Genomic DNA, 24,918 nt, shown 5'->3' on the forward strand with positions numbered 1-24,918 from the left:
CTGTGGCTCAAGTGGTAGAGCGCTAGCCTTGAGCTGAAGAGCTGAGGGACAGCGCCCAGGCCCAGAGTTCAGGCCCCACGACCAGACCCAAAAATGAATGAATGAATAAACAAATGGAAAGATTTTCTTAATAACCTCGGCCTATCAAGATTTCTGCTTACTCTTCTGAACCACCTACCCCCACTGCTCATTCAATGAAGTGGGAAAGCAGAAGAATCCTTAGTCCATTTCAGAGCTTCAGTCCTCCACACCTGGTGCAGTGTAGCTGTACCCAGTGAGGTCTGACTTCCCTCCATACCAGCCATCTTGCTCTGGATCGCTATTATTCAACCAACCTCCACAAGGTGATCCTCTCTGCATGTCTGTGCTTTCCAGAGGAGTCAGATAATCTTGTATGCCAGAATTCTTGGAAACACTGAGAATGTGGGGATATAGTTATTTCACATTTCCTTGCTGGAAATGCCTTACTTCAGCTGGTAGCCCTAGATAATAACCTTCAGCGAAATCTATATATATGTATATAGAGACATTTCCTGTCTAACCATTTCATGTTTGTATCTATTCATTATATCCATCAGTTTTTCAATCAGCCAGCTGGCACCTCATATCTCAGTTGGCTAGGAAAAACAAACTGAACAATGATGACATAGCTCCACTTATCTGAACATGAGGTACTTACTATCTGAAATTCAAATATTTTAATCTGCTCTCTAAGAAATTTGGTTTAGAAAATCACGAAGGAAACCTAGAGGAGGAGGAAGGGGAGACAGAGTATCACAGATAAATGGAATAAGTTTCTAATGTAGAATCTAGACAATTTTTATTAGTACAAAATCAGTTTCTCCCTTAATGTTTTTTGATAAATTGCTGAACAAACACTTGAAGTAATATCATTCAGAAAGATGAAATCATGTCTTCCTCCAGACTTCTGTGTATTTGTACCTGCTTTTCTTTTTCTTTTTTTTGCCAGTCCTGAGGCTTGAATTCATGGCCTGGAACTGTCCTTGAGCTGCCTGAGTCAGCTCCTTGTGTTGCTGAGTGCCCCAAGGCTAGCACTCTACCACTTGAGCCACAGTGCCTCTTTTTGCTTTTTCTGTTTATGTGGTACTGAGGAATCGAACCCAGGGTTTCATGCATGCTAGACGAGCACTGTACCACTAAGCCACCTTTCCAGCCTTTGAACCTGGTTTTCTATGTCCCTTTTATGTAATCCTTTATGGTTTCTTTTCTGTGATGGGAACCTATACCTCATATTCTGTCTTTGCATCCATCCATTTGTCATCGAGAGCTCCTGTTCAATGGTTAACACCATATATCCTCTAGTGGTGCCTTCTGGTTGTGATATAAGTCTAGGCCACTCCTGAAGACATTCCTTTTCCTGCCACATCCTACCACTTAACGTTAGGCCCAGAGCCTGCCATATGTAATCTTCATTTCCTAAGGTGTTCTGCTTCTTTGGGCTTGTTTGGTTTTGTCTGTTTCTAATCTCTCCTCATTCCTAGTATCCAGTGATCACCAAAGCTTTTGATCCTGATTACATTCTGCCTTTACTTCCAGAGTACAGTAACCAACCTATGCAGTCTTCCCACTCTGTGGGCACCCCATCCATCCCTTGGACTCTCTGCAGTGGCCCTTCTCCCTCTCAGTCTTACCCTTGCACAGCTACAGTCCCAAGCCCAAACTGGACATCACAATCCAGATTCATTCTTTGGAACTCGCTAGATCAATTGATCTCATGATGCTTTGTATTCCATCACATTATAACTTACTTTGTTTTTATTGATTCTACTTTTTGCTACTCTCACTCTTAAATGGCTTAAATGCAATATTCTATCATTTAATCTGTCTTTCTACTAATCCATCCTTGAATTCATTATACTCACCTAGGAAATACTCAAATCCTCTGAATCCAGCCACCCACTTCCTCATGGATCTATTGGAAATCAATAAAAATATCATACTTTTGGGTCAGGCATATGGGCTTGTTCCTTTAATCCCAGCTCCTTGGAAAGTGGAGATTTGAGGAACAGAGTTTGAAGCCATCCCAGGCAAAAGTTAGTGAGATTATCTCAAAACAAGCCAGACTTTGATGCTTGCTGCATGCCTATGGTCCCATCTAAACAGGAGAGAGTGTTAGGAGGATCTCTGTCTAAAGCTACCCTGCAGACAATTAGTTCATGACCCTGTCTGACAGCAAAATCAAAGCAAAAGGGACTAATTCAAGTTGTAGAACACTTGATTGGCAAATACAAGGGACATTAGTTCAATTTCCAATTCAAGAAAAAAAAGTCATACTTTTGAGATCCCTATGAGTTTGAACAGATTATACGTAATCGAGGGCACAGTATTAGCCAGAAATCCCTGGCTCAGTTCATCCTCCTATTTCAAACTATGCAGTCATCCCCAAACTTCCAACCTGAATGATTCCTATTCTCTACTAAGCTGATGTTCTGGCTCCTGTGTAACAGAGAGTAGAAAAGCCACCAGGCAGGAACCTCATGATGACACAGTTTTCCTCTTTTGTCCACTACAATGGAATAGGTATGTCTCCAAGTATAATAGTCTAATTCTTGCATCTTACTCCTTTTCCAGGGGTTGTAAATGTCTCCAGATATACCTTATTTACAATCAACTTTCTCTGTCTTAAAAAAACAACACAAAACAGAAAAGAGCAGCTAGATGGAATAGGATTAAGGATGTTCCTGTCCTTATACAATGTGTTGGGGATGAGGTTTACTTGAATTGTGCCTCAAGTTAATCTCAGAATAAGCAGGAGCCAAACCTCTTTCCTCCTGCTCACTCCCTGGCCCTTAAACATCTCTTTCCTGTACCACTTCTTTGTCAGCTTCTATGTGTTCTTCATTTCATACTAGTTCTATTCAATTTGTTTTATTCAACTGAATTCTCATTTTTCCCAGTCTACTGAGTAAGAGAAAATTTGGGATGGACATAGAAGTTGGAGACAGGATACCTGATTTCCTATTAGGTGACCAAGATTATTTTGGTCCCTTGTAGATCCTTTGTTCTTCTGACCATGAACATAATCACATTTGGAAATCTGGAAGATCTTAGTGTCTGACTTCTAATGTTAACAACCTTCTAGCTCTTTGACAAACTAAGGGTTAGTTTTTAAAGCATGTACTTGGTAGGTAATTATATTTTGAATGTGGTTTAATTGAGATGATTCCCTGAGGCTTTCATTTTTACTGCTAGTTTCATTAGCAATTGGCCAATTTGTCCTTATATTAAACTATATAAAAGCAATTCCAAAGGCCATTAATTTTTTTTTTTTTTGGTCAGTCATAGTGCTTGAACTCTGGGCCTGGCCTCTGTCCCTGTGCTCTTCAGCTCAAGGTGAGCGCTCTACCACTTGAGCCACAGCCACTTCTGGTTTTCTAGTGGTTTATTGGAGATAAGAGTCTCATGGACTTTCTTGTCCCGGCTGGCTTTGAACCGTGATCCTCAGATCTCAGCCTCCTGAGTAGCTAGGATTATAGGTGTGAGCCACTGGCGCCCAGCTTAAAATTTTTTTCTTATAAGAGGGAATTGTTAATCACATTTAATATCTCTAATCTGCATCTTCAATGTTACCTTTGGAGTACTTTAAAGAATAAGCAGGAGAAAAACCTCTTGGATATTATTATGTAGAACTTATTTTTGGCACTTTAGTAGAGAGAGGAGCAGGGAGAAGGATGGCAATAGAAAAGAAAGTAGGGAAGGATAAAATGATTCTTTTTCTTTTTATTAGCATGCAAAATATATCATCTGATGGTCTAGGTTCACTTTCAAGATATAACAGAAAGTAATCAGTAGATAATTTTTAGAAAGACTAGGGAAGGGGTACTTTCCTTGAGGCTCTGAGCTTCAAGCTAAGAAATTTAGAGGGTTATTACTAAGAACTAAGAGAGTGATTACTAGAAAACTTTAGAGGGTTATTACTAAGACTAGGGATGAGATGTGACTTTAGAGGTATCATCTCTGAGTAGATTTCCTCTCAAATAGCATCTTTTATCATAAGCCAGGAATTTTATAGTTAATTATTTCTCTATGGCTCAAGGGATTTTATATCTAAAAATCTTTGAAAATGCAAATATTTTGTATGAGGTCTCTCTCTCTCTCTCTCTCTCTCTCTCTCTGTCACACACACATGCCATTTAAACATTATTTAACATTCATTAGATACCTATCTTTACAGGAAAAAATGGTGCCAGCCAGCATCATAGGAAATCAACCAAGATTTAGGGACAATAACAAATGCAGATCTGGGAACCCTTGCAGCCTGATGATTTCTCTGTTTCACTTTCTTTATTTGGAGACTTGAAGAGAAATTCAAATGCTGAGTTATAAAGTTGTTGTGAGGATAAACTAAGTATTTATGAAACACAATACAGTGGTTGGCACATACTAAGAACTGTTCATAGTTCAATAGAAGTTATCCTTTTTTTGCCCTGAGTTCAGAGAGCTTCTAAGGGCTACTGATGGTAAGACTGGTCAGTGGAAAGATGATGGTGGCTTAGGTCAGAGATACGGAGGAGGAGGAGACAAGAAACAACCACAGCCTGGGCTTGTGGAGAAGGTAGAAATCCAACTGCATTTGCTAGTGGGTTAATTGTGAAGTACAAGGAACAGATAAAATGATGACATGGTTGCAGGTCAGAGCAAATGGAAAATCAAAGTTCCATTTATTGAGAAAGGGGATAGATGGGGCAGTTACAGTCTGGTTTTGAATATGTGACATATAATTGTTAACTTCAATCAAAGTAAGCTTAATGTTAAGTCCTTTAGACTTCTAAGGTCATATGTCAAGAAATCAGCTAGATAAGGTAGTGTTGGACCCTATGGAGGTCAAGGCTTGAGTGGTATTCAACAAGCAAGAAGAATACACATGAACACGCTAAATCAAGATGGCACCCGGAGGATCCTCCCTGTTGGATAGGCTTTGTACAAGTCTCTAATGGAGAAGCTGGCAAGAAGGGGCCATAAGAAAATGCTTGCCATTAGAACTGTTGGGAATAGAAGGTCAAACAAAATGAGGAAGGACTATTGGGAAGCCAGGCTGTGTTTGGCTGCTCCACTGATCATTACCCAAGGTCTTCCTCCAGGGACCCCAGACTATGCCCAGTCTCATTTCTCCTTCCCATCCCTCCTGCTCAGGGAAATCATGTGGTAGCCTTACCTTTGCCCTCCTCCATCCACTTTAGCTCACAAGGTCAAAACCGGCTGCACTTGGATGGATCTGTTATTCATTTTCATTACCTAAAGAGTCATTAAATGGAAGGCAGCCCAGGTTTTTATTTTATGTTCAGTGTTTATTACCACCACCTGACTAATTATTAAAAAGCAAGCAAGCATCAATTAGTTGCAGACACATACATGACAATTACACTGGGGAGACACGACAGGGTTGAATAGCACATCCCCTTGGAGTGCATAATAATCTGGCAGAAACCAGACCTCCATGTATAAGCAACAAATGCGTCTAATTGACTTCATGGGAAATAAGGTCCTCATGTCAAAACATCTGGGTACAATTTTCAGGGCATTTAAACAACTCTGTGGCTCTGTAGAGGTACAAAGCTGGCTCAGGCCTGCAGCCTGAGTGGATTTAATCACCCCTTTGCTGTTTGTCCTTAGTCCTTTCTGTTCCTAGCCTTATAACGCACTTGATCAAACCTTCCTATTATGGTTTGAAGTGATAGGCTTTTCTCTCACATCTCATTACCTAGCTCTCTACCACGTGTAATGTCTGATCATTGTCAAGATAGAAAGAGCCCAAATTAGGCACTTCACATGTGCTCTTTAACCTTTGTGTTGAAAAGGTGCAATTATCCCTCAGCTCTTACCTAAATGTTACTGATTTAATGTCGCCTCTACTGACTTTCCCCAAGAACTTAGCTGCTCCAAGTTCCTATCTCAGGAACAGCACTTACTAGACTTGCGCTGCAATTTAACTGCTCACACATCTGTCTTTTCAATTAGTGTGTGACTGCTTAGGTTTAGGGAATCTGTGGTCCTGAATTGGAAACTCAAACTCCCAGTTCATGACCAGTCAGTGAACGTTTAAAACATGAATGAACTAGTTTTTCACTTGGTCAGCTAAAATAATTAGGTTAGGAAATATAATTGGAATGTTTTTCACTCAAGAGTTGCCAACTAATAATAAACATTCGTAGGTTTTGTTTTGTATCTAGGCTTGGGGAGTAGTCAAGCACCTGTAATATACAAAAATATAAATAAAATAAAGGTTTTCTGTGTGGCCAGATGTCTATCAGAATCACTTAAGAGTGTGGCAAAATGCAAATTTTTAAACCTTACCTTAATATTAGAAAATCAAAACCCTCAGGTGGCAGAGCACCTACCTAGCAAGTATTCCTCTTCCCTTCTCCCAACTGAAATACCTTTAGGAAGTGGGAACTAGGAATCTGGATGTTCAAAAAATTATTATTATTCCTGTGTGGAGTGTGTGTGTGTGTGTTAATACTGGGACTTGAACTCAGGACTTCATGTTTATGCTTAGAACTTTCAACTCAAGGCTGGCACACTACTACACACTTTCACTTTCTGCCTTTTACTGGTTAACTGGAGTCTCATGAATTTTTCTGCGTGGGCTGGTTTTGAACTGCAATCTTCAGATTTCAGTCTCCTGAGCATGTAGGATTACAGGTGAAAGCCATCAGTGCTGTGCCATTTCAGTGAGTCTTATAGACATATATGTCTTGTGGGAGGAACCTACTTGAATTTGAAAAAAATAGTAGTAAATAATTTTTTAAAAATATAATCAGGGCTGGGTACCCGTGGCTCATGCCTATAATTCTACCTATTCAGGAGGCTGAAGCCTAAGGATCACAGTTCAAAGCCAGCCCAGGCAGAAAAATCCATGAGACTCTTATCTCCAAAGCCACAAGTAGCGCTGTGACTCAAGTGGTAGAGTGCTCACCTTGAGCTGAAGAGCTCAGGGACAGTGCACAGGCCCAGAGTTCAAGCTCCATGACCAACAAAAACACAAACAATGATCATGTACTTAAGATAAAATATAACCAACAGAAACCAGAAAATTGAAAGAGGGCAATTGTTTCTCTCTCTGACAAAAGAGCAATGTGCTTTTATTCCAAGTCTCTTTTGCTTATGCTATTATCTTCCCTTCAACACTAATGTGGGCTTATATCTAGGTCTGTGTGCTCTACCACAGTTTCCAGGAGTCCGATAATGGAGAAATCTGGAGTTACATTTCTCTTGAAAACAAAGCTTTGTCTCTGTAGTTCTTGGTGAAAGCAGGAGAGGGCGACTCTGGCAGGTCCCCAGACAGAGGAGAAAGAGAGTATAGGGTCTGGAGAGCCACAGTTGCTTTTTATGTGCATTCTATCTTCCAAATGCCTGTGTAAGTGGTTGAGTTCAGTGAACTCAGCTGCCTTTCTCATTTGCTTCTCAATGACTTAGTTATATAAGAGACAAAGCTACCCACCTGTTTTATATTCACTTTATTTAACTCATATAAATGTTATTTTGCATTGAGTTGATACAGCTCGATCTCCATTTCCAGGTAGAAAAGGCATAAATAAGCGTGAGGATCATTTAGTCTAATTACTATCTTGGGAGACTCGTATTCCAGCTACAGGCAAGAAGGTAACACAAGAATTTCACCTTAGGGCCTCCACTTCTCCATTATTGGCCTTCTTTTGTGTTCTTCTCTGTGTGTGCCTTGTATGCCATTCTGAAGTACAGCTTCAACTCCTGGTCCCGTAGTTCCTTGTATTGCAGTAACTTTTCCTTTAGTACTCTATCTGAACTCATGTTAAGATATTCATGGAAAACATGGGAATAAAAGTAGGACAACAGACTTTTCTTGGGAGTTTGCTACATGCCAGCAAGTAGATTAGTTTATTATATTGTCATAACCACTGGTATCACTCCCACCTGAAAGATGGAACTTAGGGTCAGACTTGATTGTTCTACTTGAGCACGGCAGAATAGAAATTGGAACTTACCACCTCAAGGTCCACACTTGCAGACATCATGCTTATTGCCTTGGGTGATGTCACACCTTCTCAAGGTGTCTGTATTTAAGAGGTGTCTCATAGGGTATTTTAATCTTAATGATTCTGATAGGTGGGAAGAGAAATCGAGAGACTGGCCATTAATGTTTTGCAGATATCTAAAGAAGAGCAAAGCCATGTTTTGCTCGCAAGGTGAGTGTGTGGAAGAATGATTGCACTTTCATCTGAGGTTGGCTCCTAAGATGCTAAGACACAGAAATATTTCCTTTTATATTTTAAGTTTCCAGATATAAAGCTCCTTGTTTTAAGACTGTCCTCATACCTTCAATGTGGATGGGTAAATGTATTAAACATGTGCAGTTTGGTCATCAGTTTGAGCATCAGTTTCATGCTCCATAACCTGAATTTATATTACGATTGCTGACATCAGTAATTGCCCTTCCTCCCTTCAAGCTAGTGCTATGCTTCTCAATGTATGGTTTTGAACTATCTAGAACAATGTATGGTTTTGAACTATCTAGAAGCTTGGTAAGAAGGAGAAGTCCTGGGTTTTGCTTTAGTAGAGGCCAGCCAGTGTTCTAATCTGTGCTCAAGTTTATGAGCCACTGTCTGTGTGGACAAAATCAATAAAGTAGATTATGTACCCCAATTAACAACATACTGGGCTACAAAATGGTGGATCAACCAGAACATAGTTAGGCACCACTCTGTTGGTCACAAGCATATTTTAAAATGCTACACTGGCTATAAAAGTTTAGGAAGAGCTAGGGATTTAGCTCAGTAGTAGCATTCTTGCCTACTGTGTATCTTGGGTTCAATCGCTAACAAGAAAAAAAATGGTCCAGGAAGAAACATCAGAAATGTAAGTGAGTAGGCAGAAAAAGCTTTTCAGTAAAATATGAAGGGTTTAAACTCTGGAATCTTCACAGAAAAGAATGAGTCTTACATCTGACTATGGTGGGGAAAAGGAGGTCATATATGGCAGGTAAAGGCACTGTGCTAGTTCTGCTTTAACAAGACAATATCAACTGAGTGTCTCAAACAATAAAACTTTATTGTCCCACAGTTTTGGAGTCTGGAAGTCTGAAATCAAATTGCTATATATATCCACGTTCCTTCCATAACCTGTAGGCAAGCAATTGTTCCATGCCCTTCTCCTACATTCTTGTCCTCAGATGGCCCGTGGCTTATAGACACATTGTTCCAATCCTCCATCACACAGGGTGTGTTCCCTCCTAAATGCCTTCACATCATCTTCCCTGTAGATGTGCCCAATTCTTGCTGCTCTCCCCTTTCACAAAGGGCTTGGAAGGTGGCTCAGTGGTAGAGCGCTTGCCTTGCATACATGAAGCCCTGGGTTCGATTCCTCAGCACCACATAAGCAAAAAGAAAAAAGCCGGAAGTGGCTCTGTGGCTCAAGTGGTAGAGCACTAGCCTTGAGCTGAAGAGCTGAGGGACAGCGCCCAGGCCCAGAGTTCAGGCCCCACGACCAACAAAAATAAAAATAATTGAAAAAGGACACAAGTCCTATTAGATTAGGAACTGTAGGGACTACTTTATGACCGAATTTCAATTAGATTACTTCTTCATAGATTCTGTCTATCTAAGGTCATTATCTGAGGCCCTGGGGGTTAGGACTTAGGGTTACAATTGCCTAAATGTAAACAAAACTTAACTCGTGGACCCAGGTGAAAACAAGGAATAAAGCCAGGAGAAGCTGGAGGTAAAGTGTGGTTCTTTGGTAGACATACTTCAGAGAACAAGAATAAGATGATGGTTGCTGTAGGGGCTCTCTCTTCTATTTGATATTTGATGACTTCCAAGCGAGTAGGCCATAGGAACCTTTGGCAGCCTTTTTTTGTGCATTTTTCTTGCCAAATTCTGCCTCAGCCTGTGGAAGGCACTGGGTCCTCTTCCACATGGGCAGTGTGTGGAATAGAGAACACTGCATTAGGTACAAAATGTATGAAGCAGTTGCTTTCTGAGTCTCAGGTTTCTTTCTCTATAGAAAGAGAAGAACATTTACTCACTCTCTAAGCTATTACCTACAGTAAACTCTGTAAAGAACGAGTCATCCAAAAAGTGTCAAAACTGATGATGGCTTCAACAAGCTCTTCCTTCATCCTTAGCCCTGTGCTCCCTCCATCCGGGGAGCTTTAAGAGACACTGAGGCTTACACTAACTTACCCTTATACAGTGCAGGTATAGGTGGATGGAATATGGTTGTTTCTCCAGAGAACACATTTGCTAGCTGCTTCTGGAATGCTTGAGAAGCCTTGGAGAGTTAATCAAGCAGTGGAGTAGGTTTTGAGAAGAATAAAACTGGCTGTATTACCAACATTCCCTTTCCCTTGGGAGCCTTTGCCTTTCTGATTGTCTTGGGTGACGAGATCGGATTCACTTTGTCTCTCTTCTGAGGACAATCGCGTCTGTTGATGAATGGTCTCTTTTATGGTCCAACCTCTTTGATGTTTTGCTCTTTAGAAGGACTGAGTGGCTACATCCTACACAGGCTTAGGTGCTAGATCAACAGCCATCAGGTACAGAGTGGAGACATTTTATCACTCAAGAGTGGCATGAGTTGGGTGCCTGTAAAATTCCAGTTTCATTTATTAAGACAGTGACTTCTCAGTACCAGCCAGCCAGCCGGCCTGCCTGAGGCCACATCCACAGTTCAGGGAGTTCTCTTGAGCCAAGACTTGCCCCTCTCTTTCCACCATCCCTTTCTTCCATGCTGTTGTCTTGTGTCCCCTACCCTCACTCCACCTCTTTTGCTCACTTTTCATCCTGGAAGGTGGTCTTCAAACTCTTGGCCTTTGCAGTCACACATTCAGGGTGAGGGTTTTACTCTTTTTCATAGGAGACACTGTAGGAGAATGGTGTCTGAGTTTGCAAATCTGGATGTGATTCTTGACTCTGTTATTTGGTAGCTATGTGGCTAAGCCACTCAACTTCTCTGAAAAAATAATTTACATTTCCCACCCTTATTATCAAATGATAATAGTGCTACTTCAGGAATTCATTATAAGGACTGAGAGAATATAAAATGGAAGGCATATGTGTAAAACAACTCACATGTTTTGTTTTTATTTTTGGTAATTTGATGATTATTGAAGCCAGCCTCAGCCACAGCTGGTACAATTATCTCAGTGGTTGAAATCTGGCTTTTACATTGTTATATGCAATAGGGATATTACAGATCATCATCCCCTAGCCAAGGGTGCAGGTACTAAACTGTCTCTGAGCCCCAGTCCTGCACTAGCCAGAACAACAGCTTAGATTGCTGTTTTTCTTGACAGGTATCATTAATCCCTGCTAGTCCAGCCACTCTCTTGGTGAAAACTATCTTTAAAGAACCTATAGAGCTAGAAGTTGCCTCTGGGCATGCAATCATTCTGGCTGTTGACTTTCTGCCTGCTTTCTAGCTATGAGGTCATTCCGGGCTGTATTAAGCTAAGAAAGAGTATATAAATATGACCTATGATTATGGCTTATAACCGAAACAGTACCAACACCAGGTCTTTAGTGCTGAGAGCCTGTCTTTCTCCTCTAGACAGTGACCATATCTCCATTTGTATAAACATCATAAGCTGTTTCCCCAGAAATCCCTCTAAGATTATATACGGTTTTACTCTGTGTTATTAACAGTTTTTTTTTCATTTGTGTGCAGTCTTTTTCCTTTCAGTCCAACTTCAGTCCAATTCTATATTCTTAACTGGACCTTAACTCTCTTAAGTTTGATTCACTCAGCATTTCTGGTTATATTCACGATTGTGGGTTAAAGCAGCTCATAGTTCTTTTTCTCTACTTTCTTTTTATTCCCTTCTCAAGATCTGCTGTTCTGGTAAGCAGGCCCAGGGCTGGTGGTTCATACCTGTAATCCTAGCTATTTAGGAGGCTGAGAACTGAGGATTGTAATTTAAAGCCAGCTGGGGCAGGAAAGACCTCAAAACTCTTATTTCTGATTAATCACCGGAAAGCCAGAAGTAGAGCTGTGGCTCAAGTGGTAGATCCCAGCCATGGGTGAAGAAGTTAAGGGTCAGCAACCAGCCCCTGCGTTCAAGCTCTAGTACTGGTACTGGTATACATATTTGTATTATAGGTTACTTTTCAGGTTAATATTTCCTGTTGATATAATTTATCCATTAAAAAATGTATCCCAGTAAATGAGGAGCCATGATGAAACATAAGTTTCAGTTCTGGGAGCAAAACCTAGAGGAGGTAAGTGTGATGGTTTGAATATATGACCTCTGAAGGCCCATGTGTTAAAGACATTGTCTCAGCCTGTGTTACTGATGGAAAGTAGTGGAACCTAGCTTCTTCCTCTCTCTCTTTCTCTCTCACTCTCTGTCTGTCTCTCTCATTCTCTCTCCATGAGGTGAGTGGTTTTGTCATGATGTGCTGTTTTGCTCAGGCCTCAATACCATGGGGCCAGATGACCATAGACTGAAATTTCCAAAACTGTGATCTAACATCTTTCCTATTAATGATTTACTTAATCTCAGATATTTGTTAGAGCAACAAAAAGTTGACTAACACATATACCTACTATCATTATGATCTTAATGGGCATTAAGAAGGAACAGGAAAAATAGTAGAGAATGAAGATCACTTATGACATTTGAGAGACTGTAGGAATATTGTATTTTCAGTACATAGTATTATCATCTGCTAGATAATGTCCTCATTAGCTCTTAAAGGATATAAACTAGGGCTCTTCTCTAGTTCTGGAGCATACCAATGAATGTATAGGACAGAGTTCCCCTGGCATCTTGAGAATTCCAAAGGGAAAATAATGAGTGTGTGTATGCATGTGCACACACATGTACATGCATATAGTATGTTCTGGGAGATGGGGGATAATAACAAGTGTTTGAAACAACCTCTTTCTTCTCCCCTAAAAAATATTGGCTTTACTTGCCACACCCCTGTCTGGACATCCTAATATGGCCAACTAGCCCACAGAGTTAGCATGGCCAAGACCACATTTGGAGTGATTGTAAACAATTGTCAGTTGCCTTTCTGTCTTTTTATCCATCTGGCATTTCAATGCGATCATAGTTCTCCTTCTTCAAGAGCTGTTTAGCTCAGACAAGTAGCTCTGCTCTGGAGAAAAACTTGAGACTTTTTAATAGTTATTCTGGTATAGTTCTAGGGCAGAAATATGAACCATACTTTGAAGCTCAAATGTAGTCCACAAATTCCCTACTAGTCTTCCTCCTCCATTTACTTTATTTCAACCTTCACAACAGGCTTGTAGAAAAAGAGTGTCAACAGTTTAACTCATGTGAGCTGTCAATCATCATTGACAGTGATGTGTTCATGCTGAGAAAATGACAATCTCTGGGCTGGAGATGAGCTGGAGACCAGGTGCACCATGACATGGGAACTTCACTGGCTCTCCTCACTGGCTCTCACCGGCCATGATTCCTGTATATTTCATGTGTCAATAGGGTTCCTGTGTTTAGGATCATGCGTAAAAGCCACTAGCCTAAGGGCAGTGGTCAGTTATTGTTGGAAGAGTTGGAGCATTAATGAAACCACTTCTTTTGGGGAATGTGGCATATGACAAAGTGACACACTCGCTTCCCCACAGATACAGGGAAGGATGAGTGCTCTGTTTGCAGGTTTGGGCTGTGTCAGGGGTCAGTCTTCATGGATTGGGTGGAAAACTCTACAGCATCCTCCCATGCCAGAAAAGAACTGTTAGAAATCATTGTTGTTAAATACATTTGCTGTAAAAAGATAAGTCCAGCATAGCAAATAGAAGGTTTTTGCTTATCTCCCCCAGGGAGATCTTTCATCCTGAAGAGTCGTTACTTTAGAGAATGCTTTCTCAGGTTTCTAGAATTCCCAGAAGAGGGGAAGGCCAATATCCTACTTTTCTTCCACCCTGAGATTGTGTCCTGCTAAGAAAGAGAATCAAATTTAGAAATCTTGGGAGGGAAACTCAGCTACCAGCTCTTATGAGATGAGAGGTAATCTGAGGTTGCATGATTAGTAAGAGTAGACTAAGGAGATGACCTTTAATGAGAGCATAGACCTGTCCATGAAAACAGGAGGAAATGTGAACTATTTTTACTCTTCCAAAGTCAGATCCATAATAAAAGCTGATAAAAAAACAAGGCTGATTTTATATAATAAGAGAAATGAAAACGTATTCCCAGGAAATGTCAGGGAACTAGGAAGACGATGAAGGTAACTGTGTTCAAATGGGACCACAAGAGGAAATTGAATAAACAATGTGGACAGAGTCATGGAGCTATGAAGGCTCTCTGATTTAGGCATCATAGCTCCTAGCTGCCTAAACTTTACTTGGTATTTAATGTCTTTTTTAAAAAATTCAAACTCTTGGGCTGGGAAGGTGGCTCAGTGGTAGAGTGCTTGCCTTGCATGCATGAGGTTCGATTCCTCAGCACCACATAAGCAAAAAGACAAAAGCCGGAGTGGCGCTGTGGCTCAAGTGGTAGAGTGCTAACCTTGAGCTGAAGAGCTGAGGGACAGCGCCCAGGCCCTGAGTTCAGGCCCCACGACCGGACCCCCCAAAAATTCAAACCCTTATTTTATTTTTTTCTATTAATAAGTTTTTTTATGTGAAAATACTGTACAGAGGGGTTACAATTAATGAGCAAGGTAATGAGTACATTTCTTTTTTTTCAACATCCTTCATGTTTTTTTAAATAAGTTTTTTATTGTGAATATACTGTACAGAGGAGGGGTTACAAATACATGAGCAAGGTAGTGAGTACATTTTTTTTTATTGTGAAAATACTGTAGAGAGGCAAGCGCTCTACCACTGAGCCACCTTCCAGCCCTATATCACATTTTCTTGATCCATTCATCTACTGAGGGGCATCTGGATTGGTTCCATATCTTAGCTATGGTAAATAATGCTGCAATAAACATAGTTGTGCTGATAGCTTTAGTATGGCTTTTGGGTAAATGCCCAAAAGTGGGATTGCTGGGTCATAGGGAGGCTCTATGTGGAGTCTTTTGAGGAACCTCTATACTGCTTTCCAGAGTGGTTGAACAAGTTTACACTCCCACCAACAATGCAATAGGGTACCCTTCTGGCCTGGCCCTATATTACCTATCCAACTTTACTGGGTCTTTATGATCTAACTCCAAATTCTGCTTGATATCTGTAAATATTCATGATCAGAGATTTTACGAGATGGCCCCCTCCCATACAAGTAGATAATACTAGAGTTCACATCACCAGTACAATCTTCTGTAAAAATACATGTGCAATTTATTTTTAATAAAAAAGTAAAATCTTTCAACTATGAATTTCCACAGGCAATTGTATATATGTTCCATGGTTAGATGTTGACTGTTTGCATTTTATTCTCTTTGTCTATATCTCTCTCCACACCCTTGTAAGCCTATTGAATAGTTGATTGAATGTAAAGAGAAACTTAGAGCTGGAGATACAGTGCTTACCTAGTAAGCATGAGGACATGAGTTCAAATGCCAGTCTGCTAAAAAGTGAAAAGGGGAAGGGGAATTTAAGAAGCTGAGTGTGGTGGCTACATCTATAAGCCCAGCTACTTGGAAGGCAGTGATACAGAGGAACACAATTCATGTTCAGCCAGAGGTCAATAAGCCGGATTTGGAGATAGGCATCTATAATCACAGCTGCACTGGAGGCAAAGGTAGCAGGATTATAGTTGTAGCTTCTCTGGGCAAAGTTGGAGATACTGCTTGAAAAACAACAAAAGGAAAGAAGGACCAAGGAAAGAAAGGCTACGTGCACAAATTAAGTAGCAGAGCATCTGCCTGGCAAGCACAAAACCTTGAGTTCGAATTCTAGTACTGCCCAAACCGAAACCAACTAACCAACCAACCAAATAAACAAACCAAAAAAAGGCAATTTAGTACTTTTATCAGTTTATATTACTAGGAACAGCTGGAACAAGGGATTCATTAAGATGAGCTCCAGGAAGAGTGACCAGGAAACACAGATAATAGCAACACTGGTCTGTGTTAGTCCCACTCCAGACTTCCAGGAGAAAGAATTTCTCTAGAAAGATTCTAATTGACTTGGATTGGATCATATGATCCATTTCAATTCAGATTTGGATATTTAGAATAGGACATTCCTATGCTGTGTCTTTCCTACTCCTGAGGGTAGGTAGTGTGGGTATTCTTTCTCTGCTGTGCAAAAGAGAATATAGTTCTTTTAGGAAAAAAATAATATCTCAACTTTTCTGGTCTCTCTACACCAGCCTTCATAACTTCATAACCTCTCAATTTACTGTCCTTACTTCTTTCTTCTACTTCTTTCTTCTGTCTAGATGTTGCTGTAATTTGTCTTTCTGAATGAAGTGGCTCCCTCCTTCCTGAATGAAATGGCTTCCTCCTTTCTGAACATTTACCTATGTAGCGACCTAGTTCTAGACAACTGTGTGTCATTATTAATTTGTATAGGTCTTGACTGTAATTACAGTCTTGACTGTAATGATATTGATCTGGGTTTCATACTAATGTAAATACATTAGATGTGAAGAGACTTGATTGGCTTATATATGTTCTGGTAGGAGGAGAGTCAGATTAAGTGGTTATCATTTTCCTACTAAAAAGTACCACAGGCACACACACAAGAGATTTGTTCAATTATATCATACACACTTTTCAGCATGCAAATCAATGTCAACAACATATTCTATAGTTCAGTTACACAGATGTATTAAAAACAGCATAATTAAGAACCCTTAATGCAGTGCTTTCCCGTCCTCGTGTTTCATAAATAATTTTATTGAGACACATAAAATATTCATCATTAACATTCTCTTTAGTGTAGCCACTGTTGAATCATTCATTTAATAAATTTCCAGATTATGTAATTTTCATTTCTAGCTATGTTTTGTGGGTGTATGTGCATGTGAGCATGTGTGTGTGTGAGAGAGAGAGAGAGAGAGAAAGAGAGAGAGACAGACAGACAGATGGTCCCTTTATCTGTATATGATGTTGCTTTGACTGATATTTATTATTTCTAGTCACAAATACACTTGGAAAGCATTAGCATTCTTGTTTTTCATATCCTTTGTGATAGACATAACTAAATTTATTATTGTGTAGATTTTTCCAGTATTTTATTTGTTTTTGCTGGTCCTGGGGTTTGAACTCAGGGCTTGAGTGCTGTCCCTAAGCTTCTTTTGCTCAAGGCTAACACTCTACCACTTGAGCCACAGTGCCATATCTGGCTTTTTTGAGTAGTTTATTGGAGATAATAATCTCACAGATTTTCCTTCCCTGTGCTGGCTTTGAACCGTGATCCTCAGATCTCAGCCTCCTGGAGTAGCTACGAATGCAGGTGTGTGAGCCATTGGCACCCAGCTTTTCAGGTCTTTTTTTTTTTTTTGGTCCGGTCATGGGGCCTGAACTTTGAGCCTGGGCGCTGTCCCTCAGCTCTTCAGCTCAAGGCTAGTGTGCTACCACTTGAGCCATAGCACCACTTCCGGCTTTGTTTTTTCTGCTTATGTGGTGCTGAGGAATCGAACCCAGGGCCTCATGCATGCAAGGCAAGCGCTCTACCATGGAGCCACCTTCCCCGCCCTTTTCAAGTGTTTTAAAGGCTTGATTCCAGTGACATGAGGCAGTCACACTTAAGAGTTATACTGCAGAGATAAATATACCTTTAATAGATTTCCAGTTTCTTTATTCCCTACAACTGAACCTATCATGTGATAAATAATATGCAAACTAATATTGTGAGTATTTCAGACTAACATTTCTTACCTAAAAGAACCTTATTTTCCAAAATAAAGTTGCATAGACATGCCCATGTTTTAGATGCTGTAAAGGTGCAAATGTGATCACTTCTTTTCTGAGGAGAAATGTTGGGAGAACCCTCAGTATGCAAGAGGAAGAGCTGGGCAAAGTCATCTTTTTAGACCACAGGTGGGGTAGAAGACAGGAATGGGGCTGTTGGAGGAGTTGCCCATGTCTCTTGGGTGAACTTCTCAAGACCCTGGCACAAAGGTAGGAAGGGGCTTGCTGTGCCAGTATAAACCTGGAGAGAACATTGGCATCTGGGATGATGCTTCTGGGATGAGTTAAAGGAAGAGGAAGTCAGCATGCTCTGCCAGGATATCTCTGCATAGACTCTGGGAAGAGAAACAAGCCACCCCCATTGAACTTCAATTTTATTTCAATATTAACATGTTACAGGTCCTTCCCTAGAGCTCTTTTTGATTCATGAAATGTCTCATTTCCAATCTGAACCAGTCTGCAAGCTGGCAGTAACTATCATGGGGGCAATGGAGAGGTAGATGAGTTCAGAGAAGAGCATGAATAATCAACTTCATTTTCTGAAACCCTGTGAAAAAAATGCTCCCTGGGTATGGGGTGAGAGAGGATCATTCTCCATGCTCCTTATGTCTGAGGTTCAAACTGTTGGATCATCTAGCATCTTTAACATGGCGCAAGAGGAGGGTGAGCTATGCCAGTCTCAGCTTATTGAGAAAGTATTTCTGTGACACTTCTATCGGAAGTGATTCCCTCTTTTTAGACTACTATATACAACTACAGCAGCAATTTTGAAAATTGAGTTTCTGGGAATGTAAATGACATTCATGGGTAGAGCATTTGCATGAATATGATTTTCTGTGAAAATCATATAAACCCCAAACAGAGGTGTGGCGTGGTTAAGTGCTTCACCCCACCTCATTGAGGAGAGCCTAAAGAATATTTGACTTCCCTGGTGATGCTTGCTGTATGGCTGAGAACACTAATCATGTCACATCATGGCATCCAGGATGAGGGTACAGCAATGTTGTTCCCTGCCCACTGCTTGCTCAGTGAAGTGGAGGCAGGCTCTCTGCTAAGAGGAATCTCTGCTTTCCAGAAAAAAAAAAAAAAGATGCCCATGTGGCGAGTCTCATCCGGATTCATAGGCAAAAGAATTCTTTTGATTCAGTGCTTCTTTGTTGTTGCTAGTGTTGGATTAGTAAGATGAGGATTTGGCAATTGTCAAATGTTATGAAAGTTCCCAGAGGCTCTTCTGTTCCAGTCTCCAAAGGGAATTCTTGAAACACTATCGGTGACAGTTTCCAGAACAATTCTTTGTATGTGCAATCTCATCATTGTTTATTCTTCTTGCTAATATATTTTAATATGAACAGAAGTATATTGAATTCTGTACCTTCTCATAAAGTAACTTATTCTATATTTTTATGTAAAACTTATTCTTTTTTTTAGGGGTTTCTTAGTCTTTCTTTTTATTGAATGCACATGATGTGATTTATTTATGTGTACTTAGGTGCCATCACAATTCTGAACCAGCTTGGATTTGTAAATCTGCATATTGAAACCTGCAGAAAAAAGTAATCCAGCAATGCAAATACTGTTGTCAAAAAGTCTAAATCTGGGTACAGGTGGTGCATACATGTAATTCTAGCTATGTGTGAAGATGAGAAGGGGAGGAAGGCAGTTTGAGGCCAGTCCTGGAAATAAGAAGTTATCAAGACCCTTTCCCAATCTTTAGCTGCTAATTTCTTATCACTCTGGCCTTCAAACATAAGCATTCTCAGATTAATTAACAAGAACATTTTAAAAAATGCACCTTGAAGTCTTAGTTTCCTTGGGACTGGGACTTGCATATACTTGGAATTTGCTGGCTAGAGTTTTAAAACAGATGGCTACAATTTTTTTCCCTCTAGGAAACTTGCTCAGTTGTTTGTCCTCTAGTTCTCATGGCAACCAAAGAAGGTTGTTCACATTTTTGTCTCACAAAGTAAAATCATCAGAGCTGTCAGACAGTTGCAGCTGCTTGTTGCAAGCTTGACCTTTTGTTGTATTTTTCTGTTCTGTGTTGATGGACTCTTTTTATATGCTATCTTGGTTTTGGTGAAGAGAAAAGACCCAGGAAGAGTCCTTTGTGTGTGTATGTGTGTAGAATACATGGCCTATTTAAAAATTCATTGCTGTGAGTGGATAGAAATTTCCCTCTGGGTCAGATCCTGAATAGTGAAGGCCACTGCCATGAATCACAGAGATGAGACGGGCCTGTGTTTGTTTGGATTACTTTCACAATATCAATTTGTCTTCTTAGAATTTCTGAAGACATTTCATTGCATGTTCTTTTCAGCCAACACATGAGATATGGATCACAGGCCCATAGGATCTGGATAAGGTACTAACCAATGGCTGGGTGTGAATTTTTCTGTCTATTGGAGGTATGGGTACTGTTATTCCTTGCAATGGCCTGAAATTTCCTCTGCCACTGAGTGCTAAACCTTCTACAGAGATACTTAAACGTGTGCATGTATAAGCATGTAATGATGTAACTATATCATAGTCTGGAATGCACATTGAAGTATGTTCCATCACTGGGGGCTAAACAAAAAGAAAATCAAGGGATTACTGGAAAAATCTCTAGATTTCATCATACTATACTTCCTGTAGCCAGCAAGCCCAGAGTCCACAAGCGCTGCATCACATAACACAGTAAGAGAATTCCTATCATACCCAAGCCCATTTTTGGACTTGTAATCAATCACTCCTATTCATGGATTATCTGCCACAGTCAATGTACTTTTCATTGTTTTTGTTATTGTTGGTCATGAAGCTTGAACTTGGGCTCTGTCACTGGCCCTGAGCTTTCTTACTCAAGGCAAGCACTGTATCACTTTGAGCCACAGCTCTGTATCCGGTTTTCTGGAGGTTCACTGGAAATCAGAGTCTCATGGACTTTCCTCCCCATGCTGGCTTTGAACTGCAATGTTCAAATCTCAGCATTCCCAATGAAGCATCAGTGCCCAGCATTGTTGTTGTTGTTTTGAATTACTTTATAAAAGGGTATTTAAAAGGTATTATAGTCAGCCGGGCACTGGTGCTGCACGCCTGTAATCTTAGCTACTCAGGGGGCTGAGATCTGAGGATCGTGGTTCAAAGCCAGCCAGGGCAGGAAAGTCCGTGAGACTCTTATCTCCAATAAAGGACTCAGAAACCAGGAAGTGGTACTATGGCTCAAGTGGTAGAGTGCTAGCCTTGACCCGAAGAACTGAGGGACAATGCCCAGGTCCAGAGTTCAAGTCCCACGACCGAACAAAAAATAGGTACTATACTGAAATTTGTAGATGAAAGATTTATTTTTTATTTTCAAATCAGATATCTACAGATAAGGAAGGCTAAAGCAGCAAGGAATAAATATATCCTTTCTCTATGGTTATCTGGAAGTATTGAGGATGATACTGGATAAGCTGTTTCCAAGGTGACTTTGATGATGCATGAAAAACTTATTTAGTGTGCGCTTCTTGCATTTGAATGCTATTAAATAAAGTCTTCTGTTCAATTTCTTACCATCCATGGCAAGACATATGATAATGACATCTCTATGGAGACCTCAAGTCTGGATGTAGTATTTTGACCAAACTGGTATGCACGGTGATTGCATAGGTTGTATATATTGGAGGATTTTGATCTCACTTTATTATTTTATGACATTTTTATATCAGCCTGGGAGCTGATACTTTCAATTTTGATTTGAAAAGGCAGAATACCAAAATAATTATAAGCTTCAGCTTCAGATTCAGATGGATTTGCATCCAAATTCTGGTTTGTCACATAGTAACCTGTCATTTTTGTCAAGTAGGTAACTTTTCTAAACTCAAGTTCTTGTGTGCAAAATGGTGTGGAAATTATACTCCTTTCAGAAGGTTTTTGTGAGGATGAGGATATAATCCAAATAGAGCATGTAATTCATTGTCTGTTAGTAAGGACTTGGTACATTTTGGTGAAAGGCCATACAATGAAGGAGTTAGAATTTAACTCGGATATCCTTTCATCTTTTAGCATTATTAAGAAAAAACTTATTGAGATATTTGTTCAAGAAAGTGAGGAAGATTTTATTCAAGGAGAGGAATATTGCAATGGGAAACAATAGATTTATTTATGTATAAATTTTTTGTGGAAGGCGAGATTCAACTTTGAATTAAAAAAAGTGCATGTTTTACCTGGGGGTAAGGAAAAATATTAAAAGAAAACATCAGCCAGATGCTGGTGGCTCATACCTGTAATCCTAGCTATTCAGGAGGCTGAGATCTGAGGATTGTGGTTTGAGGCCAGTCTGAGCAGGAAAGTCCATGAGATAATAAATCAATTAACCATCAGAAAACCAGAAGTGGCTCTCTGGCTCAAAGTAGTACAGCAGTAACCTTGAGTCAGAGAGCTCAGGGACAGTGCCCAGGCCCTGAGTTCAAGCCCCATGACCAAAAAAATAAAAATAAAAATCAAGGTTAGGGGGATAATTATTATTAGTCAGCATTGGGGTTTGAACTCAGGGCCTTGTGCTATTACTTGAGCTGGTTATTTTTGGCATAGGTTCTTACTTTTGCCTGGGTTGGCCCAAAACTATGAACCTCTAATCACAGGCCTCTGAAGTAGCTAGGATTACAAGCTGGACCCAGTGTCCAGAAAAATCTAGGTGGGTTTTTGCAAGACTAACTCAATAGCAACTTTGCTGAAGGGGTAGACAAGGAAAGGATGAGCAGATATCCTGGGTGGAAATACAAAATTGGATTAATTATCAAGTGGGTGATATGTTTACTAAATGGATCCAGCAGAATTTTTACTAAACTTAGACTAAAAAGTACCCAAGAACCAGGTCAAGTGGAAAAGAGAGCTCAGAGGGGCCCAACTCAAGTTTGGTCAAAGATTGTCATGGTTAATGTACAAGGAACATAAATATTAGAGAGGATATAAACCTTAAGTAACATTTGTCAAATGACTGTGTCATATCAGATCCTTAAAAATTCATTGGCTTATATAATCCTTCCTACCATAGGAAGAATCATGGTTAGTACTTTATTGCTACTTGTTCTACAAACACGAAGATGGGATTTGGAGGAGTGAGGGACTCTTAGATTACCCAGGTGGACTGGCAAAACTAGAATTTGTATTAAACTTTTGGCTCCCACAAACCAACCTTGATGGCTCCTGTTCTGTTTCCTGTACTCATGGCTGTATGGATAAATCTAATCTCACTTCCAGTGCCCTGTGAATGAATAAAATGCATGAAAACCTGGGAGAATCACACATTACAATTGTTCTCGAGTGTTCAGAAGAGTTTCAAAAGTTGCAATAATTAATTTAGAATACCAAGATCATGACATAGATTGTTCATCTCATTAGCCTAAGTGCTTTTGTGGCATTCACCATGAGGTTTCATGCTTCCTTCTAGTTACCACTAGAAGGTGATAACTTGAGGGTGCTGATCACCTGTCTTCTGACTTGGACAAAATTGAGACCCACTTATCTAGGTTATGGCTGAAACTAACCTTGAAATCCAGTGGGAGCAGCTCCTTGAGAAAAAGGAAGGGGGTTCTATGGAGGGATGTGTCTGGTTGTGTGTGGGAATGAAGGCGTGTGTAGGTGTGTGTATGCCTGCACTTTTTCAAAGTAGTAATCACTTATGGTACATGGGCATAAATCTATCATGTAGAAAACATCCTAGTGATGTGGCCTTTCTGTGGCTATCTTTTCCCCAGCCATTTTCCTCTTCTTTTACCCACTTCCTTGGTCATGCAGAGAATAACTATTTTGGAAATGTCCACTCATGTGCAGCATGATTAGGATTATGTTTGAAGACAGACAACAATGTGCCATTTTTACCAAGGGGATTTTTTTCCCTTTTCTTCTTCTTTTTTTTTTTTTGCAGGGGTTCGAACTCAAGATCTCATGCTTGCTAGGCTAGCACAATGCTACTGAGCTACAACTGTGGGCCTGTGGATTGTTAGCATAGGGTCTCACTTCTCACTCATGTATACCCCTGAGCTGTGACCCAGTCACTATAAGCTTCTTGTCATTGCTGGAGCCCTGGCCACTGGGTCCAGTTTTGAATCCATGGAGAAAAAGTCTCTGGAATTCACTGCTTTGACTTGGCCTGGCATCATGATCCTCCTGATGTCAGCTTCTCATGCATGTTGGGCTGTCAGGTAAGAGCCATTGAGGCTAGCTATGTGTTGAGAAGATTTGATAACTATTCTGCCCAAGCTGGCCTCAAACTTCAATCCTCATCTTCATCCTTAGGAGTAACTAGGAATACAAGTGTCAACTACTAATGCCAATCAGGAAAGTTTTGAGGGTTTCTTCCAGAGTCTGGGTTTGTTGTTGTTAACTGTTTAGTTTTAAAAACTGAGGTCCAATATTTCTGTGAATGATAGGTGTACTATATTATAACCCAAGATTCTTATATATATTTTCAGTCTTTGGTACATCATAAGAGAAACAAAATGATTTCTCAACTTCATAGAACTCTTAGAATGGTTTGTGGGGAGTTTGGAAATCTGCACCAGGGGATATGGATTAATGATTTCTTTGATCCTTAAGAATTCTTCCAACATTTTGTAAAGAACTCGATTCACAGAAGATAGTATTTGTTGAATGAATGAATGAATTTTGGCCATCAGTTAAAATGTAGCTAGGCCAATGACAGAGAAAGCTTTGGTTTCTCTTTGTTCCAGTTAGTTAATGGAGACACACTAAAGAGACATAAAAAAGTGATAAAATATGAATGGCTAATTTACAAACATTTATATTTCAGTGTTAGGAAATGGATATGATTAGGAAAACAGTTAAGACAATAATCAGTACAGAAGTGACTGGTTCAGGCAATGATAACTTCACAGATTACAGTTTAACAGGAGTAAATATCACACATAACACACATACATGACAGACATTGTTTCTGATTTTGATATGAGTAAATTGATCAGAATCAATTATACACACAAGAAATATTGCCAGGTCAGTTTTGGGTTATGAAATATATACTTGTTTTGATAAGACATTTCAAATTACAGTATATCTCAGGCAGCATGCAGGAAAAGTCATTTATTGTACATTTGTTAGGACATTCTTTGCACCGAGCTTCCAGTTTTTTGGTGGTTAGATCACAAATCAAAACCACAAACCACTGAAA

This window comes from Dipodomys ordii, unplaced genomic scaffold, assembly GCF_000151885.1.
Source record: "Dipodomys ordii isolate 6190 unplaced genomic scaffold, Dord_2.0 Scaffold37, whole genome shotgun sequence".
NCBI lineage: Eukaryota > Metazoa > Chordata > Mammalia > Rodentia > Heteromyidae > Dipodomys > Dipodomys ordii.